This window comes from Nerophis lumbriciformis, linkage group LG07, assembly GCF_033978685.3.
Source record: "Nerophis lumbriciformis linkage group LG07, RoL_Nlum_v2.1, whole genome shotgun sequence".
In the NCBI taxonomy this organism is placed as follows: Eukaryota; Metazoa; Chordata; class Actinopteri; order Syngnathiformes; family Syngnathidae; genus Nerophis; species Nerophis lumbriciformis.
In genome coordinates this window covers 48,311,972-48,318,878 of record NC_084554.2, presented here as the reverse complement: position 1 = coordinate 48,318,878, position 6,907 = coordinate 48,311,972, and the positions used below count along the sequence as shown (strand labels likewise).

Sequence of the window (6,907 nt, the reverse complement as noted above, 5' to 3'; positions counted from 1 at the left end):
CATCTTAAAACTCATTTGTATACTCTAGCCTTTAAATAGCCCCCCTTTTAGACCAGTTGATCTGCAGTTTCTTTTTTTTTCTCCTCTGCTCCCCTCTTCCTTGTGGAGGGGGGGGGGGCACAGGTCCGGTGGCCATGGATGAAGTGCTGGCTGTCCAGAGTCGGGACCCGGGGTGGACCGCTCGCCTGTGCATTGGCTGGGAACATCTCTGCGCTGCTGACCCGTCTCCGCTCGGGATGGTGTCCTGCTGGCCCCACTATGGACTGGACTCTCACTATTATGTTGGATCCACTATGGACTGGACTCTCACAATATTATGTCAGACCCACTCGACATCCATTGCTTTCGGTCTCCCCTAGAGGGGGGGGGTTACCCACATATGCGGTCCTCTCCAAGGTTTCTCATAGTCATTCACATCGACGTCCCACTGGGGTGAGTTTTTCCTTGCCCTTATGTGGGCTTTGTACCGAGGATGTCGTTGTGGCTTGTGCAGCCCTTTGAGACACTTGTGATTTAGGGCTATATAAATAAACAATGATTGATTGATTGAAAACTTACAAAATCAACAGGGGATGGAACACTTATTTCCCCCCACTAAAGAAGATCTCTAATTGCTTGTGGTGTTTTTCCAGGTGACAAAGATGTTTGGTGTCGTCTCAATGAGAGCTGCCTTTTACAGGCAAACTTTACTTTTGGACAAGATGTGGTCATACACTGGCAGAAGAAGTTGAAGGAGGACGTTTATGTCCATTCATACTACTACAGTGTGGACCAGCTGAAAGACCAGGACAAACAGTTTAAGAACAGGACTTCACTGTTCAAGGAGCACATTAAAGATGGGAATTCTTCTCTCTTGTTGAAGAAAGTGGTTGTAGCTGATGAGGGAAGGTACATGTGCTACGTAGGAACCAACAGTGGAACAATGGAGTCATTCATCAAGCTCCATGTAGAAGGTGAGTGGACTTTCAGGTGACGACGTGAGTTACACCAGACACCAGAAAACATTGTTTGTCTTCCAGCTGCGGTCACCACAATCAACATCCAGCAAGATGGCAACAATCTGACGTGCAGCTCAAGCGGAATCTACCCCAAGCCTCAACTCACCTGGTCCACCGAGCCTTTGCTTCCTCACGCCCTCCAGAACGCCACGAAAGTGGACAACGGCACAGGGGAGACACTTTACAGCATCAGCGGCTGGCTGGTCGTGGCGGGGGACAACACTTCTCAGGTGGACTACATCTGCGACGTTAGAAGCCACAGCAGCAGGAGGCTCACCTGGAAGAACGAATGTAAGAACTGGAGACAGCAGCTCACAAAAAGACAGACCTTACTTCTCAGCAAGCATTTCATGACATCTTATTAAAAAGAAAATACCATAAAAATGGGCATCAACTAGAGTAGTCAGTGTATGGCTTATATAGCAGTACTGTAGAGATAATAATCAACACAGCCAATATTGTGTAAAAGGCCGGTAACACAAGTGAGTAGTAAGATCTTATCTACACTCAAACATGGAGGTTGTAACATCTTGGCTTGGAGCTGCACGAGCGATGCAGACACTGGGAGATATGGTTTACTGAGAATAGATTTATCATCAATTAAAAACAAGTCAACACACTTTGTTTTCCAATGTAGGGGTGTCCCGATCCAATACTGATATCAGTCGATAGTGAACCGTACTCATCCCTAATTACAGCCCATGTTGGGATTCATATCTCCCCTCAATTCATATCTCCCCTCAGCTCTCCTGTGCAGCCTCAGACCGTGAGGCAAGACACAATTATCTTGTCTAAAGACTAAAAAAAACCAGAACAATAAGTTAGTTTGTGGCAACTAAAATCTAAGAAAAAAGTGTTTGACATGCAGATTCTTGACGGATGTAACATGACAATTCATGATATCCATCCATTTTCTACCGCTTGTCCCTTTTGGGGTCGCGGGGGGTGCTGGAGCCTCACAAAACTCAAGAAGAAGTGCAGCATCGGCAGCCCTCATGCACGCTGCTACCCCCATCGTGCTTGACTATAAGACAAGACAGACTTATTTTGCTACTTATTTGTGTTGCCAGATATTTACACAATAGCTTTACTGCTACACAAGTTGTACACGGACCACTCTAAGGTACATCCATTTGTATAGTATTGTCTGTTGAGAAGAAGATGAGAGGTGTACTCACTTATGGGAGATAGTGTATGTACACAGGTAGCAGCAAGAAGTATTTGCAAGGTCTGTTTACCTTCTTTGGTTCCATTTCAGCGACTGTCAGCGTTTCTGGATCAGAGACCGTCATCAACTGTCCCTTCTTGACTGGTGAAAGGAGCGTCGTCTGGACGTTCAACAATCGTACCATCCTCAAGATGAGCAACGGTGCTAAGGACATTAGTGAGGAGTGGAAAGAGCAGGTGAAGGACGTGTCCACTTCAGGCAACCTCAGTCTGCACAGTCTGTCCAATAATCATGAGGGAAGGTACACGTGCCAAGTGGACAACGCCACGGAAACACGCGTGATCAACTTCTTCTTAAAGATGATGGCGGGCGGTAAGTTCATACTGGAAGATAAATGCTAATACCATCATAGGATATCATAGCAGTCCATAGATGCTCCTGAGTGGCTGAGGATGGCATCTTCTGATCCCATCTGACTTTTATACACAATACCAAATCCACATACCTATCTTTAGTTATTACAGTTAATAACAACAACCATCTATTGGTCAGTTAGCTCGATAGACTAATGACTAACCTGCTAATTGTGTTGCAGGCTGTTCAGGTGTTGTGCATATTGTGGTCAGGGTGCTGGCAATGCTCGTCGTGCTGGCAGGAATCGTCTGACCTTATGTGGCACTTACATGTCAGCTGCTTCACATCTAGAAAACATATCATAGTCATGTGTGTCCTGTTTGTTTGTCGCATGCAGTGAGTCAAAGCAGGTCGGATAGGTCATCATTTGGATGGATCCTGGCCGTGGTGTTGCTGGTTCTGGTTGTGGGTCTGGTGGCTATGTTTGCTTACCTGAAGCGTAAAGGTAGAGACAACAGACAAGGAGATTTGCGGGTGCGTGCTTCAAAATGTGTCACTGTGTTTGTTTTGCTGTCAGGAAGGGTATGCAAGACGCCCGGGAGAGACTCTGAGGAGGAGATGGAGTTGAAGTCAAAGGTCATCAAACTGCAGTAACACACATTTCCACTAAATGGAGTCAGAGCAAACCAACAATTTGTCACGGAGCTGCTCTCTTTGTGATTTTTAGATGCTAGTTACTCTTTGATCGCTGTGCGTGCTTCCTGGTCACGTGACCCCTGCGGTCCAATTGGCTGGGCTTATGAGCCGGTAGCAGGAAGTGGCCAGGAGACAGACCGATTGTATGCCCGAGAGCCGACTACCAGCGCCGGAGTTTTTTTTTTCTCTCATTAAGCTGTTGGCCAGGCTTCTCTTTTTTTGATGGTGAGCTAAAGAAAGGAGCATCTAGTCCAAGGAGTGTTCTTGGAAGATTCCAGCCAGGAACCCCACCACCTGTTCTGTTTGGGCGGGTAGGAGGCTCTCAAGCCGACCCTTTACATTTTTTTTCCATCTTTAACCTGCAGTACACGGACTGTACTGCCATCCTTTTTTTTCCGAAGAACTCTAAGTCTGAACTGAGATGTATTCAGATCCAGAAACATTAATTAATGAAATTAGAATTGTATATATGTATATAGTCACTGTTTTCCCGATTTGTTTCATGTTGAATGGCCATTTAACTTATTGTGTGTATATATCTGCTGTGCCTCACAAATTGTCTAATACACGGTGTCAACCAAACTACAGTTTAGGCTCTGCCTTCTCTCTCCAAGTCGAAACCCTAGTCTTCTGTTACGAGCCCATAAAACCCCGTATATACAGTATTGCATTGATTTGTGACACGTATAGGTTACAGTGAGGATGGAAGATGTCTTGTTGGCGTCACCAACAAACAGGCGGACCTCTGTTGATCCCACCTTTTAATGCACACATTCTGTACATGAAGTCACACATATTCCACATAAAGTACTGTTGAACCTTCATTTGCAAACATTTAGATCGCGCCAATATGCCTCCGTGTGCGACTCATGTCTGTGTGTACCAACACTTCATCCATTCTGTAGCTCTTGCTGAGAGAGTTTGCATGCTTTAAATATGTCATAAATAAATATTAATAATTAATAAGTTCATCCATCCATCCATTTTCTACCGCTTGACCCTTTTTGGGGTCGCTGGAGCCTAGCATGATGCAGTTAAAATATTATTACAAAATTGTAAAATCTCCTAAGGAGAATGTATATGTATTGTGTTCATTGTGTTGTAAAACAGAACTGGTGTTGTGATGTTGCACCCCCACGGACTGTAAACAAGGAAGAATTTGCAATAAGGGAGGGGGCATGATCACGTTATCTTCTGCTGCAAGTAAGAATTTGAGTTTATTCACTGATTTGTGCAAAACTTCAAGCAAGTCTTTGTTAGAACCTCTTTTCGTTACAAGCAGCCAACGAGGTATTGTATTTTTTGGAATTAAATTTCTTTTAGAGTGTTTATTGATGCCAAATCGAAGTCTGATGTACTGTATTGTACTGTATTTTGTAAGTTCTCACGGCGTGGATGGTGTGCACAGCAAGAAGGAGTCGTCAATAAACGCCCGTTTTACAAAAAATAACTTTCCTGTGTTGCCGTGTATCAAAAGGAGCTACAGTGAGAACTTGACTGCCTTCGTGGGTAGAAGAGACGCGGACCATACGCCATACTTGCCAACCTTGAGACCTCCGATTTCGGGAGGTGGGGGGTGGGGGTGGGGGGCGTGGTCGGGGTGGGGCGGGGGCGTGGCTAAGAGGGGAGGAGTATATTTACAGCTAGAATTCACCAAGTCAAGTATTTTATATATATATACAGTATATATATATATATATATATATATATATATATATATATATAGCTAGAATTCACTGAAAGTGAAGTATTTTATATATATATATATATATATCAATATATCTATCTATCAAGAGTGACAGAGACAGCGCACAGTGCATGTGGATCACATGTTACCATGGCGAGAAAACATGGAGAGACTGCCAGTTATCTAGTCTCCACTAGTTGCAGAAAATGTGCCATCAGTACAACTGGACAGTGCTGTTTCAGTTCCATCACCAGGACCATCAGTGAGTCAGACACAAACTAGTCTCATCATTGAACCAGATTCAAGGGCTGCTGAGTTGCCATCATCAGAACCCAGATCACCCACAACAAAAACCCCACCAGTGATCCGCAGGTACTCAGAAAGGTTTCGAGTGCCACCAAAAAAATTTAATCTGTGAAGACAGTATAAAAATCTGTGTTAAAGATGTACAAATACTGTTTGTATAATAAACATGTTATTGTTTACAAATGAGGGTTAAGAGTTCAGTACTAAAAAAAAAAAAAAGAATGTGGCTAAAGTACAGTTTTTTAATTGAGCTGCTGCATTTTTTGGTTGGGTTGTTTATTTCTTTTGAGTACTTCTACATTTCTAAAAGGGGAGGAATGCAATAGAGTGATCTATGTTTGTCTGTTGCCATCTCCTGGTGAATGTTGGCTATAGCGTACTGGGGTTACTTTTTGGTTGGCCAACTATTTACGTGGTGTTGCGCACCTGACATCAAGTGTGTGAGTCTGTTCTGAAGTCTACAGTAAAGAGACGTACTTCATCACCTCGCCTGGTTATTGCCTCCAACTCAATATATTACAACAACATTGCTCCATGCGGACCCTCCAGGTCCGCATGGAGCTGGAGGGGGCGTGGCCTCCAGGTCCGCCTGAATTTCGGGAGATTTTCGGGAGAAAATTTGTCCCGGGAGGTTTTCGGGAGTCTCCCGGAAAATCCGGGAGGGTTGGCAAGTATGCCATACGCGCATTCGAGATTCGCCTACCTGCCAATCAAGTCACGTTTCAGGGTGTGTCCCAAGAGCTCCGCCAAAGCCGAGTGGTGGGAGAAGAGGCGTACATCTGGAATTCACAAGGACTCGGGTTTTTCACTTTGCTTTGTATAAATGTTTTTAACTAGTATTATGTTCATTTGCTGATAGTGATGTACAGTGTTGGGACTAACGCGTTACTGTAAGGCCGTTACTGTAAGGCCGTTATTTTCGGCGGTAACTAGTAGTCTAACGCGTTGTTTTTTTATATACAGTAACTCAGTTACCGTTACTACATGATGCGTTACTGCGTTATTTTTTATATAGTATCGGCTAGAAACTGAGAAGATCTGAGTGTGTTTTATTGCTGCGGTGTCGACCTTCTGAATGTTCCTGTGTCACAAGGAAGAGACGCGCCGCGCGCTCTGTGTGGGTGTGGGTGTGTGTGGGGGGCGTGTCTGTGTTTACTAACAAGACATGGCGGAGCTGAAGCCGAGTTTCTTAACATGGAGATAATCTCACTACTTTTCTTTTGTCGAGCACAAAGAAAAGAACATTTTAGTTAAATGTAAGTTGTGTCTTGGATCAAAGATCCTATTTACTGCCCAAAACAGCAATTCAAATCTGCTGAAACACCTACAAAAGCAACATGCTTCGACGAAGCTAGTAATGAGAGACACACAGCGGCTGGATTTTAACGGAGGGACTGCTAGCCAGGACAACATTGATAGAGCAGCGTGTGTGCTAGAAGACATGCAGGCTATTTCTACAGTGGAGTCACCCGCTTTCAGGCAGCTGGACACAGTGGACAGTGAGTACATAAACATGGAAAGCAAGCTAAAGAAAACACTCAAAACTCTGCCTCTGCTCATCATTCATCACTGAAGGTACACACACTCTGTCAATTCTCTTATGTACTCTTTCATTCTAGACTTCTAGAGTGTTTGATTATCACATCATTCTAAATGTATAGACTATAAAGTTCACAAACATAAAGAGGGATCCTAGTG

At 44.1% G+C, this 6,907-nt stretch overlaps 1 long non-coding RNA gene across 1 annotated transcript; it reads right to left on the bottom strand.

The window, feature by feature from the left end:
* Nucleotides 1–1,131: 1,131 nt before the first annotated feature.
* LOC133609396 (uncharacterized) lies at nt 1,132–3,105 on the bottom strand. Its single transcript, XR_009815705.1, has 3 exons — nt 3,013–3,105; nt 2,237–2,867; nt 1,132–1,275 (listed from the first exon to the last, which is right to left on the bottom strand). It is a non-coding gene; the product is annotated as an uncharacterized lncRNA (long non-coding RNA).
* Between the last annotated feature and the right edge of the window lie 3,802 nt (nt 3,106–6,907).